Below are 18,970 nucleotides of genomic sequence, written 5' to 3' on the forward strand. Positions count from 1 at the left end.
TGCTGATTCATAGGGTCCCCAGAAGTCGTAATCGACTTGAAGGCACATAACAACAACAAACAGGGAGATAAAGAGAGGTGGGGAAAGAAAGAAAATGAATGGACTTTCCAACAAGCCACTTTTACATATGATTCAAGCTTTGGATTGTCTAGGGGGGTGGGAAGCTATTTTGTGTCTGTTTATTGTAGTTTTCAAATGAAGTGGAAGGAGGCACAGATAGTAAACATAAAACAATAGCTGTATTCATATTATTTTCAAATATAAATAGAAGCATGGAAAGCATTTCCCAGTATAGGCAGAACAACTTATTTTCAGTTCCTTCACAGGGCAAGAGATTTCCTCCAGTAAATGGGCTGTGCTGTTGAAATGTCGGTTTGCTCCCAGCAGCTCTCTTGCTTTGATTGTTGTTACTTGATCTCCATCATTAACCACACACAAAGTAATTTACACTTGCAAAAGATCTCTTGCCCTGCAGGGGATAACAAAATCAAAAGCAAATAAACATGGTATTCCCATTCTAAATTAAGAGGATGCTGCACTGACCTAATTGTTTAAACTAAATGATTAGTTTAAAGGCTAACTTGAACATACATCCAGCAATCAGGTAAGACTGTGGCAGGGTAAATCTTTTGAAGCTAGGGAGAGGACCAGTATTTAAAATTTGTGATCTATGCTCTTCAGGACGTTAAACTCAGCGGGCTGGATTGAAACATCCAGAGGTGGCCAACATGGTGCCCTCCGGATGTTGTTGAACTATATCTCCCATCATTCCTGACTATCACCTGTGCTAGCTGGGGCCAATGGGAGCTGAACTCCAATACCTGGAGGGCACCACATTGGCAACCCCTGTTTTATTCTCTTTTCAGAAGTATCTGCAATATTAATCTGCTTCTGAATAGGAATATTGACCTATCTAACTTCCAAAACTTAGAAGGCTCCCCAAATAAGAAAACCCTCAGGAATTTGGGACTGATAGATCTCCTATCAAAATGAAGCACCTGGCTTCCCAGCATACTGTTTAGACTAAATTTATATACATGTCCATTCTCCTACACATAAGCTCTTTATTTTCTACAAGATATATAAATATAAGGCAATATTATACAGCCACAAGAGGAGCCACCACTCACCATATGCTCAGAGGCACATGTTACCAAATTCTTCCAAGCTACATAGCAAGTGGATTGGCCTGTGAAAGACCAATCCAAATTGTGTTTGTATTTTGGCAAATTTGTAGGGCAGTCCAATATCTCAGAGAGGAGGTCAGGTCTCCTGCTCCCCGGTGCATTCACTATGGCTGCCCAATTTCCCTGCTTTTTAAAGTTTGATAGAAATATCTGTGGGCTATCAGTATGTTCTTAAACTGCAAGGTTTTTTGCCTATTAGTGAATGATTATTAAAATTGGATGAAAGCAAATGAATCAAAATGAATCATTTTTTTAAAAAAAGTTCCCATTCCCACATTTACTTATTTATACATTTTATACCATTTAATATAATAAAAATACAACCATATTTAATTTCCCCCCGAAAAAACCTAGATAAAAACAAAATGCAACTGTATTTCAAAAATAAAACTGGGCAGTGTACAAAACAAGAAAAAAATAAAAATTAAGAGTCAGAGTCCAGGAAACTTTTGCTAGTTCATCAGAACAGATAAATAGGAGGTTCCAAATCTAACACCTTTTCTTTTAAGCATCCATCATTCTGACCCTGGATGGTTCAATTTGCCCTCCGTCTCTATAGCAACCAGTCGTATCAGTCATTATGGTGGAATGCAGATTCTTCTTATGACCTTTGTTTTCAAAGCTGTTATTCTCTCGTACCTCTAAGTGACAATATCTTGTCCTTAAAAACTTCAGCTATCTCTCTTTTAGAGACACCTTCTCTTGAGAAAGCAGGCAAAGATACACATACACACCACATTCATTCCACACATTTATTCCACTATTATTCCATTTTAAACCGTGAGGGCTTCCCACAAAGAATCCTGGGAATGGTGCTGAGCAGGGCCGGCACCAGGCGTGCTGGGGCCCTTGGGCAGCAGTCTGCCCTGGGCCCTGGCATGCACAGGCGCATGCACACACACTCACCCCACCTACCCGTCTCTCCTGTCCTTTGCAGCTGCGTGCACTGTGCATACAGGGCTGCCATTAACCAAGACAGCGGCTGAGGTTTCCCTAAGGTGCTGATGCCCCTGCTGCCATCTCCCATTACAGATATTCTCCCATTACAGCCTGCAGCCTGTTGCTTGCCCTGTGGTGTGGTGGTGGCACCTCCTCTTCCTGTTATTTTTCCTCCGCTGTCAGGCCCTGCTGGGGAGACTTTTGCCACAGCTGCTGCTCTATACTTCCACCCAGGGAAGGCCCCTTCTCTCCTGCCTCCTTCTTTATGATGCTGGGGGAGAATGGGGTGGAGCAGATTGGTGGTGGTGGGGAGGCAAATTCCATCACTACTCTAGAGCTTCTGTGAAAGACCTGGAGTGGAACTGCTCCAGGCCCTGGTGAACCAGAACACACATAAAACACTACACCCCTCCTTTCTTCCCTCTGAGAGAAAGGACGGTATATATACATTTAATAAACAATAAAATAAATAAATAAATAAATAAAATTTCCTATTGTCGAATGCTTATGACCTGGTATGGGTGAGGTTGGTACATATAGCAGAGAAAGCTTGTCTCATGGTTGCAGGTTTTTCACCAACACATAATCCCCTACTTGTATGGCTGGCTGCCATGTGGTTCGATGCGTCTCTGCATTCTCCTTTATTTTTTCTTTGGCTGCCTTGTCTTGCATCCAAGTCCCATAATCCTGAGTTGGGACTATGAGTTCTGGTAGTTTAGTGCACATTGGACATCCAACAGTGAGGTTGCTAGGGATACTTCTGTAGTGTCATGTGGAGTTGCTTTGCAGTTTTGTAAGAATTTATATAGTTCTTGTTTGATGGTTCACCCAACCATACCTGCAATTCATAATGTTTTCTTCAAAGTGCACATAAACCTGTGGCCAATGAGGTGTTATTCTTTGATGGCGGAAAACAAGATACTCAGCAAACTGTGCAAACTCAGCAAACTGTGCAAAAGACGAGCCATTGAAAGGTGGCCCATTGTCAGTTTTCACTGTGTGTGGCATATTGAAAGCAGAAGATAACTTGTCAAGTTGTAGCATAATAGCCACTGCTGAGGTGGAGGAAACCATTTCAACAATGGGGATCTAGAGTAGTCATCAATAATAACAAGAAGGTGAGAACCAGAGAGGAGGTCACAGAAGTCTGCTCTGACTTCCAGTCAAGGATATGAAGACAAAATGGTCATGAGTAATAGTGGAACTGTATGATCTAACACTGCTAACTAAAAAAGAAGACAGGACTGGACACAACATTCTACTTCTGAGTCTATGGTTGGGAACCAGACTTTTTCCTGAAGAAGCTGCTTAGTTTTACCACCCCTTGATGCCCTTCATGAGCTAACAATTTGGTAAAAGCCCACCGAGTAGACTTGTGGTGGTGACTGTCAGCTCCTGGTGGATGCCAAAGAACAATTTAAGGAAGGCCTGGTCCTCAGGGGGAAAAGTGGCAAATGTGAGAAGGAAAACAGGCCATTGCCCTTTCCATACAGTGAGAATTCTATGTTGCAGACAGGGATCATTATCTGTGGCATCTTGAATGTGTAGTGTCATGGCTTTTGGAATAGCATGGGAGGAAACAAAAAGTACTTGTGCTTCAGCCAGTTCTGTGGCAATGTGAATGGCTGAAGTCTGAGATTACGACGTGAAAAATAATCAGCAGGATTAGACTTGCCAGAACAATATATCAGAGTATAATTATAAGCCTGAGCTTGCAGCATCCAGCATTCAATGCGGGCTGGTGGTCAGAATGAAGCAGTGGTGAACATGGATATTAGTGGCTTATGATCCATAAAGATTGTGAACTGATGCCCATACAGGTACAAAAAGAAATGCAAATGTCTCCACACGACAGTCAATGCTTCTCTTTCCATTTGTGAACAGCAATATGCAACTGCTGAAAGCATTTGACTTGCATGTGCTATGGTAAATACATGATCACTGCTATCAGTTGGTGTCAAAAAAGCGCCAAGCCCAACAGGGATTGCATCTACTATGAGTTCTGTGTTTTACTTAGGATCAAAATATGCCATTGTTGTGTCACTAGAAAGGGATGCTTTAAGCTGAGATAAAGCTGTTTGATGTTTATCAGTCCACTCTCACGCGTCTTTGCTGGCAAGCAATTTAGGGGTTATGGTGAGTTATGGTGGTTAGATTTGAGATAAAACACCCACAATATATGGCAAGGCCAAGTAGGCTTCTGAGTTCAGATGAAGTCTGTGGATCTGCAGCTTCTTGCATGGCTGCCATTTTCTTTGGATCTGGAGAAACACCATGTGAAGAAAAAACATAACCAAAAAGTCTAGTTTAATCTTGTTGTAGTCGCACTTCTCAGGATTCAGTGTAAGATTGTTCTGCTGTAAGTGATCCAAAAGAGCATCTAGTCTGTCGTCATGTTTCTTTTGAGGTGTCCCAAACACAAGAATATCGTCATTAAAGTTGAGCACCCCAGGGAGCCTAGACAGTGTTTCTCAGATTACATACCGAAAGATTTCAGAAAAAGAAGCAACACCAAAGTTTAATTTTTGTACTGTCAAAGAGTGGTAAATGTGGTGATGTATCTGGATTCAGGGTGAAGCTCTAGTTGGTGATATCCAGCTGTGACAAGAAGTTTGGATAATATTCTTGCTTCACTTAGATCTGAAATAATGTCATCTACACAGGGTGTGATGTGGCCTGGCTTGGCTGGTGACTTAGCATTTTGGTGGTCTGGTACATAAACAGGGGTGTAGTCATCTGGGGGCTCGAGGGGGTCTTAGACCCCTTACGTTTTTGAGATAGGGTCCCTATGTCTCCAGTATCCTACGACCTAATCAGCATGAAAGAAGAGCATGTTAACCACTGAGAAGAGTGTTCTAACATGCTTCTTTGTCCTTTCCTGCTAATTGGAGCAAATCAAAGTGAAGGGAGATGAGTCAGCCACTGAGAAGACTTTTCTCAGTAGCTAACACTCTCTTCTTTCATGCTTATTGGCTCCAAGGGATGTCTCTTGTTGTGGGCGAACACATTAAAAAGGATCTCATTCTCAACCCAGCAGCAAAAAAGGGGGGAAGGGGGCACGGCTATGACTAACATGAAGGGACCCTGCACTTCTGAATTTGCCACTACACTACTGTATATACAACTTCAATCATAGAATTGGCTTGCTTAATTTTAGTAATTATGCACATCAACAAAGAGACTGGTTTTTCCTGGTTGCTTGGGTTTCACGGCAATTACAATTGGGGAAACCCATGGAGTAGGACCTTCCACCTTCTCCATTATATCCAGTTCTTCCAGGCATTTCAGTTCCTGTTCTACTAATTTCCACACATGGAAAGGAATGTGTCTATGTGGTAAAGCTTCAGGCTTGACACTGCCATCAGTTTGGAGCCTGACCCGATAGTCCACATGGTTGCTTCTACCACTGAACATCTTTGCATGAGCTTGAAGGATCTGGTCCAGATGGGTTGACTGAATGTTGCAGACCATGCGGATGAGTTCAGTACAATTGCTGTTTCATAACTGAGAAGGGTATCAGCGTCAGCAAATGCAACACAAAATAAGTGTTGTCCAGGTATCCCAGAATTGCAGACATGTTTGAAATTGTGCATGTATTGATAATGGCTGTTGTGATCCATATGGATAAAGCTTCACTTTAGTTTCTTGTAAAGTAGGTGTGTTAATGAGCATGCTATAAGTTTGTGGTGGTATAACATTTATTGACGCACCAGTATCAATGAGAACCTCTATTTGTTGTCCATGTATGAGACTTTTTCGCTGTGGTGAGCACTCTCTGCCCAGTTTGTGCCTTGTATACTAGGGATATGGGGAACGCATGTGGGTCACTGAGGTCATTGGTGACTGAGAGATCATCTCCCTCCAAAAATGATCCAGCAGCACTTTGCAAATGTGGGAATTAGGATCAATTGCATTCACAGCCTTATGTGCATTTGGATGCTTGTAGTGAGATGGCCTGATAAAATTTTGAGATGGTGATCTTTGTGATCTGCAAGCTGCAGAAAAATAGTTCAACTTGCCACATTTATGACAAGTACTTCCTTTGGAGGGACAAGTGTGCTCATGAGGATATTGTCCTCCACAATGATAACATGAGGAATTCTGATACCATGTTACTAATGTGTATGTGGTTTGAAGATGGGCTTTGCCCATCACAGGCTTAATAATCACTGCTGCTGTGTCTGTGCTAGCCGCAGTACAGCCACCCATTTGTTCTGGCAAGGCAGCTGGGCCATGGGCCATGGGCCATGGGCTATGGACTATGCAAACAGCACTATAAAGAGCTTAAGCTGAAGATTCATAGAAGGAGCAGAAGCATTTCCCTTAGCTACACCTGGAGGGGAAATGAGCTGATCTGCCAATCAGTTGCAAAATCTCTTTGGTTTTAAAAAAAAATGCACTCAAGCTGATACCACAAAGTTTTACAGTAAAAAGGGGCAGGGTTAGACATGTGCCCTCATTTTCAGAAGAGAGAGGTGGAGACGCACTGGAATTGGCAGAACACTGAGTGTGTTTCTACCTTCAAAGTAAACTTTATGGGGAGTTTAAGAGTGAATACTCAGTCAGACCATTGTTCCATCTATTTTCAGTAATCAGGAGTTTAGTAAATGCTGTAATTATCACGAGGATAAAAAAAAAGACCTTTGGTAGTTTTTCCAGTGTTTGACACTTTTGTTTATTGTCTTTTTTATCAAGAGCTGTATTAACTCATTTCTTCTCCAATTTGGAAAGGTTAATTGTATTGTTGAGCAATATTTTAATGTATTCTAATTTGTCTCATCTGGATTCACTCTGTTAATAGTTTTGCATAACTCTGCTTTCATTAAATTCCATTAAGGAGAAACCTTTCTCCCCAAACACTAATTTGTGGACACTTTCAACATTTTAATGTTAGACCTCATTCTTACCCAAATGCCAAACTCTTGAGAAATCTTTGTATCAAAGGTCACCTGTCTGTGAAAGCAAGCCATTAAAAACCTCATTACAACTTTGAAATGCATTAATAAAGCCCTTCTTCCCTTTCAAGAAGGGTATCTTATGAAAATATGGAGGTTTTGCACAATAATTTTAAAAGAAACATGCTATGACTCTGCACATTTCAAGCCAAGCTCTTGAAGCCATTTTTCTAGGTTAGAAAGTTCCCTAAACAGAATTTACTTAATTCTGGAACATGTCATTGAGACATAACTTTACCAGGGATCTCATCCAACTTATAGAAATGTAGACAGGCAAATGATTAGCGGCATATGCCATATTATTTATTATTATAAAATTAATTAATTAATTAGTGTATATATTGCTTAATTACCAAGTTGGATTCTAAGCAGTTTATATGTGTTTCCTAAAAATGTGGAAAGGGGAGAGTACAGGAGACACACAGCAAACAAGCAGCAGACTCATTGGCTAGGGTTACTACCCAGGAAGGGACTGCAGCTCAGTGATGGAGCATATGGTGGAAACTCTGGCGTTTCTTGTTAAAAGGAACAGGGAGCAGGAGATGAGACAGACTCCTGGAGTGTCATTGCCCAATAGCATAGACAATATTATGTTAGATGGCAAAACTGTTCTACCTCCTGGTTATAAGGCAGCTTCCTCTATTCCATCTGCTACTCAATACGTTGGATGTTGGATTGGATAAGCATGTGTATTCCTCCCCGCGGCAACTGTCCCTCCCAAAATGCTCCACTTAGGTCATGGGCTCCTCTTAATGGGGTAGACCAGAGCTTGGAAAATATACTTTTTTAAATGACAACTCCCATCAGCCCCAGCCAGCATGGCCACTGGATTGGGCTGATGGGAGTTGTAGTTCAAAAAAGTAACTTTTCCAAGCTGTGGGGTAGACTATGTCACGGGAGACTGAGGGGGAAGAGGGATCCTCCCAAACTGGGCAGAGGAATCTTCCACAAGTGGGAGCTCCACCCATCAAACGTGCCTCCACTCAGTTTGTGAAGGATCCCTCCCATCCCTCTCAGCATCCTCATGCCTCAACTCAGCCCACTCAGCAAGGTTCCCCAACACGTGGTGGAGAATTTGGAGGGCCTGAGGAGAATGCCAAGGGGAAGAAGGGGTGGGACATCAGTTTCTGCTGATTGGATAACTCACAATTACCTCCCAATCCAACCCAATGATCTCTCACTCTCCAGTCATCCCCTCACACCCACCTGTTTTGCAGTATAACTGCACTACTCCACATGGGATATGATGAAGGAGCAGATGACTTGGCCATGGAAGGAATGGATGGGAAGAGCCATGAAGGAACTGCAACTGTTTAACTGGGGATTTAAAGAGCAATGGCCAGTGGCCGGCAAGCAACTCTTACACATGTTGTATAAAGTGTGAATTGGCTCAAAAATATAGCACGTCATAAATGCAGCAGTTTGTTATTAGGGATGGAGTTTTCGTATCTTGCATTTTTCCAATCTTAAATTCACTTCTGTGCATCACTGCAGCAATTTGCTTTTTAAAAAAATTCTCATGAAAATACATCCACTTTTCAGTACAAACTTTTCCTATATGCACATTTTGCAAGCAATTTTCTGTAATGTAATGTAATGTATTACTGTATGTTATTTTCACTAAAATATGCAATTTTATACACAGTCTTCCATTTTTTAATTTTTTAATTGTTTGGTTGAAGAGCTATATTGCAAAAAGTGTGACGTTTGAAGGATAATTGTGTTTTGGTTCATGTACTGGTTCAAGAAGTGCAAATTAGTTAGTTTCTCATTAAAATTAAAAGAAAATCTAATTTCTCCCCATCCCTATATGCATATACAGTATTTCTCAGATGTAGATCTGTGTGTAAACATTCCCCTTAACATTCCTCAGTACCTGGTTACTTGCAGATGAGTCCCAGAATTCATACCAGATGCATAACAGAGCATACCAACAATCTCTTACATTATTATTATGGGGGGGGGACTGAAACAAGACAGTTGTGTGGCATTCTATTCCTCCTCCCCAACTTTCTCTTATTCTTAATAGAAGCTAAGATGCTAGAGATCTCTTCAATTAATTTTAAAACCCCATTTACAATTGAATGCTAATGACATTTGAGAAATCCTGCGGGACTTGCTGTGCGTGCGTGCATGTGTGTGATTGACGTTATCATTTGGTTTCTTATTCTCATTGTTAGCAGAAAATCCCAAAGCTTTCATGCCAAATGCTACTGAATTCCAAGAAGCTTACACTGCTATTCTCCCTGGGCATAAGAAATAGTTCATTCTTTCATTGTTCCATAATCTGATTGACATACCCACAGCGCAAGGATTACTTCTTTTTTTAACTAAAGCAATGATTCTCTGTTTCTTTAGTTAATTTTTAAAATTTCTATTGAACAGCATTGCATGAATCTGTAGCCAACATGAATACAGTGACACCAACACTGAACCACAGAATCTGTGTAAAGCGATGGGTGCTGCTGAAATGAATTCCTGTGATTATATTATATTTTCATAAACAGGCATTTTAACAATTCTGCAACACCTTCATGCATTTTAATAGACAACTTGTGGGATAAATATTCAAACCCCAGCAGTTTTATTTGTATCAAGTAATGCATGCATATCTCTAACAGCCATTTTATTTCCTTATTTATTTATTAAATTTATATCCTGCCCTTCCTCCGAAAGGGAGTTTGAAATTCCAATTATTTTTTTACTTTATAACACAGCACAATGTTTTTTTTCTTCCCATATGTCTGATGGTACAAGTGTGATATGGTTTATGTTGTTATAGGATTGTGGGGGTGGACTTGGATTGTATTTCTGAGTCCCTTCAAGCCTGTAACCTTGAATCTGGAAGTGGCATCTACAGTGGAAGAAACCTGCTCCATTGGTCAGATTAGCTTCCTTAATTAATCTAACAGTTTGGCCAAGTCAGCCTGTGAGTTAATGAGCTTATTGAGTGGTCATACTGCATATCCAAAGGGATGTGGCCAAGAGAGATCCTGTTGCTATTAGAACTCTTTTGAAGAGAGAGACCTTCCTCCCTCCCATCCTGGAGCCAAGGACAGGCTTGTGTCTTTTTATTTATTTATTTAAAATATTTCTATCCCATCCTTCTACCCTATAATAGGGCACTCAGGGCAGCTTACAGAAATAAAATCAAACATGTACATAATAAAATTGTAAACAGTAAAATCACATAAACATTAAAATAAATTAAAATATATAAAATACAATTAAAATACATATAATACAATATATATATACACACACACATATAGACATATATATAGGGATTGGTACTAAAGGGACTACAAAGGTAAAATTTAACGTAGAAGGCATAAAATCAGTGTCAGGCTCTACCTTCAGTCCCTCCCAAAGGCTCTCCGGAACAAGATCATTTTCAGAAATATCCAGAAAACCAACAGGGAGGGAGCAGAGTGAATTTCTTGGGGTAGGGTATTCCAAAGCTTGGGGGCCACAGCTGAAAAAGCTCTCTCCCGCGTGCCTGTCAATCTAACATCTTTCACTCCAGGCACGCAGAGGAGACCAGAGGCAGATGATCTTAAATCCCAGACAGGTACATATGGGCATAAGCGGTCCCTCAGGTACATTGGTCCAAGGCCGTTTAAGGTTTTAAAGGTCAGAACCAGCACTTTGAATTGGGCCCGGAAACAAATTGGGAGCCAGTGGAGTCAATAAAGCACAGGGGTAATATGCTCCCTGAGCCGTGCTCCAGTTAACATTCTTTTAATCTTGGGGTGAAGCTGGAAAGACACAAAGAGAGGCCTGTTCTCTGTGTTTGAACCCTAAAACGTATGGGTGATGGGGAGCACGTTCTCATGGACTGTTGATGCTGTGAACCCCTCCATATTACGCTCAGGCTGTATATATGTGTAAATAAAAATAATATATCCTTGTTTTATCATTAATTTTTATTCAAATTTTCAAAGACAAAAAACAAAACAAAACAAAAACAATTAAACAACAAAATAAAATGTTGACTTCCGATTTGTCGCAGATCAGTTATAGGTCTACAAAATATAACAATCCTATCTCTAAAATTATATTATAAAATCACTTTCCTCCAGTAGTTATCTTAATTAATTATCAAATCACATAAACATTATTTTATTCTTTCCACAAAAAGTCAAAGAGAGGTTTCAATTCCTTGAAAGATATATCTTTCAATTTTTCTCCAAATAAACATGTCGCTTAATCCATCTGATTCAAATCTGTTAGGCCCAATAATTTCAATAGCCATTCTTCCATTATCTATATTAATTCCATCTTCCATCTTCAATAATCCTGTTAAGTCCAGTAATTTCAGTAGCCATTCTTCCGTTATCAGTATCCCATAATAATCTTGTTGTCATAGCCATAGTCCAAATAAACATATCAATTAATCCATCTCGTCAAGTCTGTTAAGTCCAATAATTTCCATAACCATTCTTCCATTATCAATATAAATTCCATCTTCCATCTTCAATAGTCCTGTTAAATCCAGTGGTTTCAGTATCCATTCATCCATTATCAGTATCCCATGATGATCTTGCTGTCATAGCCATAGTCATATAACAAGAGTCTGATGGGAATTTCCCCCATCACAAATATGTCCTTGCCATCAGTTCTGAATATGTTGTTGAAATATTGTTGTAAAGTCACATCTCTGCTCTGGATGCATCTCTGCTCTGTCACATATTTGTAGTTAATTCCATAATTTTTTTCTATGTCAAGCCCCATCACATCATTCCAATCAAGAATTCTGAATATGTTGCTGAAATATTGCTGCAAAGTCATATCTCTGTTCTTCTTTTTTACAAAATGCACTGACTCATCTCTTAAGAGTTTCTCCACTGTCACATATCTGTAGTCAACTCCATAGATTTTTTCTATGTCAAACTCCATCACATCATTCCAGTCCAGAAAATTATCCAAGACATTGATAACTTTACCACCAAAATCTTCATTAATTTCTTCAGAGACAACGTTGAATTCCAAACAGTAAACTGTATTTCTAACATCCATAAAATCCAAATCTTTTTCCAATTTCACATTTGTTCCAATCTCCAGGGCTTGTAGCTTCCCTATCCCATCAAACTCCTCTCTCACAGAATCCACTATTTCTTTAAACTCCTGTGCCATTTTATTAAATTCAATTTTCATCTCCTGTCTACCCTGTCTCAGGGTTTGTTTCATTATCTCAATCTCACCCATTATTTTCTGAAACATAATTTCTTCCATGGTCTCAATCACTTTCCTGGTTGTCATTCTTAAATCCACAAAAACAAAAATTGTTGCAGCAACAATTGGGTTAATATTCCAGGTTTGCTTATATCAGTGTAGACAATACAGCCTGCCTTATCTCTATGTGTTCAGGAATACAAAACAAAAGTTAGTTCCCAACATCAAAACAATTAGTGGCGTCGTGAACAAGCAGATTTGTCAAAATGAAATAGACCAAGAAAAAAAGTTTTTTTTCCCCCCTCCACGAAATAGAAATCCCTCTTCCGTTGATATCTTTGGAATGCACCTCCAGGACAGCTTTTTGCGATAAAAACAAATATAAGCTTTTTCGATTTCTTTCCTCCTTAATTTCGTTAGTGAAAGAGAAAAGCAACTCACCTAGGAGTTCTTCACAGCTGATTCATTGACAAATCTCTTTTTTTTGCTGCACCAATTTAAACCAAGTAAAAAAAGAAAATAGAAAGAAGGATGCTTATCTGCCTGTTGAAGTCCGTTTTTCTTTAAAAAAAAGATAAACGTGTCGCTGTAATCAGCTGGAGCTTGATGAAAGTCCGTCCGGCATTGCAGTTTGAACCTTCTCTCATAAATAAATGAAATCCAGTCCTCCCCACAAAAACAGGCTTTGTGGTTAATCTCTATGTTTCTCCCTGCCCGGGAGAAATCTTTACCAGTCAAAAAGAGCTTTGTGACTGATTTTTAAGCTGAAAAAGCTTCTTCTGAGACGAGGGCTCGGCTCAGAGGCAGCACAGGCAGAGCAACCCTTCCCGGAAGTCCAAAAATAATATATCCTATAAGACACCACAGACTCCACTGACCTTCATTCCAAGGAAACCAAACCCTGGGTGAAGCACAGGAATATCTGGAAGTCTCTCACTGCTCAGAGACTGGGGTGTGCACAACAATGCGAAAGTACTATTTCAAGGGAGGAAAGTAGATGGGGCTACTCATGCCAAGTATGATGTCTGCTATTATTTACTGCCAGAAATATGGAACATCATTGAAATGACATCATCAGTTGAGATTATGATATCTTCGTAAGGCAGAGGTGACTCAGCCCCAAGTTGGGGGCTTGATCCAGTTCCCCAAGCAAATATTTCTGCTCCTCCCAAGACCCCACCAATTTTTGCAGTAACAGCAAGGGGGGAATTAAGCAGACACAGCACTGTGGTAGGTAGAGCTCAGTGTGCTGGCAAGGATGCAGATCGTCTCCCCCCTGTGATCAGATCAATCCTTTCTCAGATCAATCATTTTTTGGGGGGGTGATAACCCTCTCCTTAGCTAATCAGCAAGAATTGGCTTGAGGGGGGGCTGTGCACTGTGTGTGTGTGCATGAGTGTGCACATACGGGAGTGTACGGGGTTGCAAACCAGGTGCTGGTACTGACCTTTAAAGCCCTATATGGTGTCGGCCCAGTTTATCTTAAGGAGCGCCTCCAGCATCACCAATTAGGCTGCCTAACAAGATCAGCCACACAAGACCTTCTCTCGATTCCCCCAGCTGAAAAAGCTAGGCTGGTGCGAACCAGAGAGAGGTCATTTTCAATTGTGGCTCCCACCCTCTGGAACTCCCTTCCTTTCGATCTCTGCCATGCCCCCTCCTTGATAGGCTTTCGCCGAGCCTTAAAAACCTGGCTGTTCAGACAGGCCTATGGCACTTCTGGGGAGGGTTAGGTTTTTTATGTTGCTGACCACTTGAAAGAGTGGTGTTTTTAATGGTTGAGTATGTTTTTATTGGTTTTATATTGTATTTTATTGGAAATGTACGTCGCCTAGAGTGGCCATTAATTCGGCCAGATAGGCGACTAACAAATAAATTTTTATTATTATTATTACTTTTGGCTACATCCATCACTGGTAAATGAGGTTTGGCCAAGGGTGCATATAAGAGTCAGGCCAGAAAAGATTAGGTACCCTGGTTATAAGGGATGGGGGGGGACTGGAAGGGATGACAGAAGAAAACTTTGGGAGGCTCTGGGCAGGCTGCTGCCAGTGAGTCCTTCCAGAGCCCACAGACATTTAAAATCCCTGTGCCATCCAGCCTCCCCATCATGCTTGCTCGTGGGCTGGTTCACCTGGTAGTAGTGGTGCTATAATAGGCTGGAAGCCAAATGGCTGCTTGGCTCTGATCAGCACCTGACAGTTGCCACATGTTATTTCCGCTCATTATAGCACTGCCAGGTAAACCTGCTTGTGAGCGTGAGGCAGAGGGTGACCTGCAAGGGGGGGGGTGTCTGGCAGTTGTTGCAATGCCATTGCCAGGGCATCCAAGTGTCAGTGGGAAGTGTACTGGCTTGGGAGGGGAGCAGAAAAGGTGTCAGCTCTTTTAGCCCTGCTGGGGTATATGGCCCCTGGCAAATATCCTATTATGCCAAGTACTAAAGCTGGGCCTGAAGATAGCTTATAAAACTAAGGGACAATCCCATCAATCAAGGAGAATGGGAAATTGTCATGAGGATAAATAATATTTGTGCAGGAATGACGGAAGAATGGAAAATAGGTAAACAATCAAGTAGTAAGGTAGGAGGCTGGGAAGGCACTGCCCCACAGGCAAAATATCCCATTATGGTTTGTTTGTGACATTTGCTTTGTGAGACGTGTCTGTAGTATACCTGCTTGTGCTGTGGGATGACTTGACAGGGGGAGGAGGGGCTGTTGGAAAGGAAGAGTGTGTTTTTCTGCAAAGTGCTCTCCTAGGGTGATGCCTACTCTTATAAAATGTTATTTCATCCTAACCTACCCCATGCTGAGATTTGGGATTGGGAGCAACACATTAAAAATATCCACCCACTGACAAAATCCAACAGTATAAAATATCAATTAAATAAATTCCAATTGGAAAGACCAACCAGACCTCAGGAAATAAATGGATGCAAATGTAACTGAACTGTATACATAATTTTCTTCCCTGCCATCTTGTCCTCTGCCCTTCTTTTTTCTCCATTGTGTTCAATAGTAGATTGTAACCTCCATGGGGCAGGGGCCTACATTACTGTCACTTAGTAAAGTCCTATACACATTGATGATGCCACTATGTAAGAATGAAGGAAAATAATACTATGGGGCTTGCTCATGCTTGGAATGCAGAAAGCTTATCTTGTTTTTCAGAGCTGGAAAAAAGAACCCACACATTTTGATTCTGAATCACAGTTTAACAAGAGCTGCAAGCTCAAAGTGTCCTATTTAAACAAGAAAGGTTTTTTTCAAGGTAGGTGCCTTATCTCTCCTGGTACACTGTGGGCCACTGGTAACCTCTTTGTTCCATGCTTTATTTCTTTGATCTTTGAACTATCTTGAAGGGTTTGGTTTAATGGATAACAGAGTGAGAACATCCTGCCCCTGTTAACATCACATTACATCACACTTCTGCTGTTTGTTTAGCTTCTCATCTGTATCTCCCACCCTTCCTCCAAGGACAGCAGGGCATATATAAGGGGCAATCACATTTTATCCTTACACCAGCCCTGTAGAGGTTAGGCTGAGAGACAGTATTTTTCCCAAGAATGCCCCATTTGCCAGGATGGATCAGTCTCCACTACTTTTTGGTGATTCATATATTTCTTAAAAACAGGAGTTATATGTGTTGTTGTTGTTGTTGTTATGGCTTTGTTTACATGAAGTAAGGTCCACAAAGTTTCAACTCCTAACAGATTTTTTACTGACAAGCTTGAATGTAAATCATATTCACTAATTGGCAAAAAAACCTTGCGGTTTAAGAATGTACCTATAGCCCACAGCTATTTCTACCAAACTTTAAAAAGCAGGGAAATTGGGCAGCTATAGTGAATGCACCAGGGGAGCAGCAGACCTGAACTCCTCTCTGAGATATTGTACTGCCCTACAAAGTTGTCAAAATGCAAACACAATTTGGGTTGGTCTTTCACAGTCCAATCCACTTCCTGTGTAGCTTGGAAGAATTTGGTAACATGTGCCTCTGAGCATATGGTGAGTGGTGGCAACACCTGCAGTCTCCAAAGATAGAGAATTATATTTTTGTATGTTTGTTGGTGTTCTTGCTTTGCTTCTTTTCCGTGTTACTACTGTTTGTACAGAGAATCTAAACTAGAACATTTTATTTTCCTCATTATTCATCCCAGAAATCTGTGTCAAATTTAGTTTTATTAATTTCAAAGCCTTTTTAGTGGTCAGTGTGATATAATGGTGAAGACAGCCTTTTGTGTTTCAAATTGGAGGTTATGTTCTATTTCTATTTTGGGTGCTTTAACAGTTGAATCTGAAACTGTAGTTTGATGTAAAATCAGACTAATTCTAATATGTTGCTACTTCAGCAGTGACTCTAGCTGTTAGGAAAAAGAGGGTGCATGTTTTCAGCCTGCTATGTTTAAACCACTTCATTTAAGGCAAGGTAGGCACGGTGAATTAAAAACATAGAGCACACCTAGCATTTTGTTAGAATATATTTCACCTCCCACTGTTTTATCTTGTGTAAATTGACACACTCCTGAGGTCCACTGGAGACTATTCTGCAGAAAGTGCCATTATTATGTTTGGAGTTTTTTTAGTGTAAATTTTGCAAAGTGTTGCTGTACTACACATATTCGCAGAAATAGAAACAAAAGAAAATTATTTCCTATAGGAAACTTCACTAAAATTGCAAAGGAAATCAGACATATTCAAAGTGACCATCTCAACGATATCAACTGTCTGAATAATGTTGCTTCCTCCCTGCTAAAACAAGATCAGCACAGCACATGTCTTGTTTCTGTTATTTGGGCTGATTGCAGGTGTTGCCACCACTCACCATATGCTCAGAGGCACATGTTACCAAATTCTTCCAAGCTACACAGGAAGTGGATTGGACTGTGAAAGACCAACCCAAATGGTGTTTGCATTTTGACCAATTTGTAGGGCAGTCCAATATCTCAGAGAGGAGTTCAGATCTCCTGCTCCCCTGGTGCATTCACTATAGCTGCCCAATTTCCCTGCTTTTTAAAGTGTGATAGAAATAGCTGTGGGCTATAGGTACATTCTTAAACCGCAAGGTTTTTTGCCAATTAGTGAATTTCCCTGCTTTTTAATCCGGGAGGTAAGAGATGGGATCCTGTGCAAATTAGCACCAGCAGTAACAGAAATAGTTCACCAGTGTATTTTAAATGTTATATTACCATCAAGAATGCCTTTATCTTTACAAGAGGGTCATGGCTTAGTGGCAGAGAACATGCTTTGCATGCAAAAGTCCCCACATTCAATACCCAGCGTCTCCAATTAGGGCTGGGAGAGATCCTTATCTGAAATCTTGTCAGTCAATACTGAGCTAGGGACGTCTATTGTTATAGGAGAAGGCATTAAAAAGGATCTTATTCTCAACGCAGCAGCAAAAAAAGAAGGAGGGGCATGGCTGTGACTATCATGAAGAGACCCTGCACTTTTTAATTTGCTACTGCACTACTGGTCATAAACAGAAAAACCACTTGGCCACCTCATTAGTGTAATATGGTATTACACTAACTGCAAATATTTGATGCCCCTGCATCATCAATGGGTTTAAGGGGGTTGTCCTGAGCACATGGAACCACTGCTGTTGCTTCTATGGCTGTAACAGAGTGAGGTTAAAGATAAGTGAAATGCAAATAGAAAAAACAACAACACAAAAGCCAGTAACACTTTCCTAAATGCAATACCATACCAACCACAAGATTCCTATGAATAAGGCAGAAAACTCCGCATCCCACAATCAGTCAGGATTCATAACCAAAAACCCAAACTAAAAAAATCCTAGCAGCCAGTCAGCCAAGGTCACAGAAATCCCTATGCAGCACAACCTGACCTGGGGACTGCAGTTAACGCAGAATGCTGCAGCACAATTGCTGACATGAGTGAGATCCTAACAGCACATTACACCTCTGCTCTGAAATCGGGATTGGTTGCTGATTTGCTACCAGGCCAAGTTCAAGGTGTGCTTTCCATGTTATGGGTGCCACATAGTACTTGTTCTGCCGTTGTAAGAAATCAGTCCTGTAAAGTGGCAGCACCTATGCTTTGGAACTCCTTGCCTATTGACATTAGGCAGACGCCTCTTTTCAGCACCTGCTAAAATCAGTTTTCTTGAGGCAAGCCTCTCCAGGCATGTAGAAGCTATTGTGTTTTTAAATCTGTTTTTAACCCATTGTTGGTTTTATTATTTTGAACTTTTTAAAATATCTGTCCTTAACGCTTTTGCCAATAATTTTATTGTTTTAAGTCTTTCTGTAAACACCTTTGAGATTTTTTACACTAAAGCGGTATATAAATGTTGTAAATAAAAATACATCAATAAATGTTGGGGTCACTGTGGCCCTTGAGTCTCTTCCAAATTTTAGGAACCAAGGAATCTGCCTTATACTGACTCAGGCCACTTTGTACCATCTAACTCAGTACTCATGACATGGACTAGCATTGGCTGTCCAGGATTCCAGGCAATAGTCTTTTCCAGGAATTGAATTTTGGACCTTGTATGCAAAGCATATGCCCTAACTATGAGCTACAACCCTCCCCCTGTTTAAAAAAGTATCTTTTAAAAATTTTCTTTGCAATCACTCTTGAATGCACATCTTACCTACAACATTTATTTATAGTACATTCAACACCCATTTGAAGCACATGAATCCCACCACAGAATCATGGGAATCTTCATTTGTTAAGGGTGGTGAGAACT

At 40.6% G+C, this 18,970-nt stretch overlaps 1 long non-coding RNA gene across 1 annotated transcript in view; it reads right to left on the reverse strand.

Moving 5' to 3' along the window:
- Positions 1 to 300: 300 nt before the first annotated feature.
- Positions 301 to 18,970, reverse strand: part of LOC133375497 (uncharacterized) — a 38,689-nt gene continuing 20,019 nt past the window's right edge. The window contains exon 3 of the long non-coding RNA XR_009760243.1: positions 301 to 469. This is a non-coding gene — a long non-coding RNA (uncharacterized LOC133375497). The remainder of the gene's footprint in view (positions 470 to 18,970) is intronic.

Source organism: Rhineura floridana, chromosome 1 (assembly GCF_030035675.1).
Source record: "Rhineura floridana isolate rRhiFlo1 chromosome 1, rRhiFlo1.hap2, whole genome shotgun sequence".
Taxonomy (NCBI): Eukaryota; Metazoa; Chordata; class Lepidosauria; order Squamata; family Rhineuridae; genus Rhineura; species Rhineura floridana.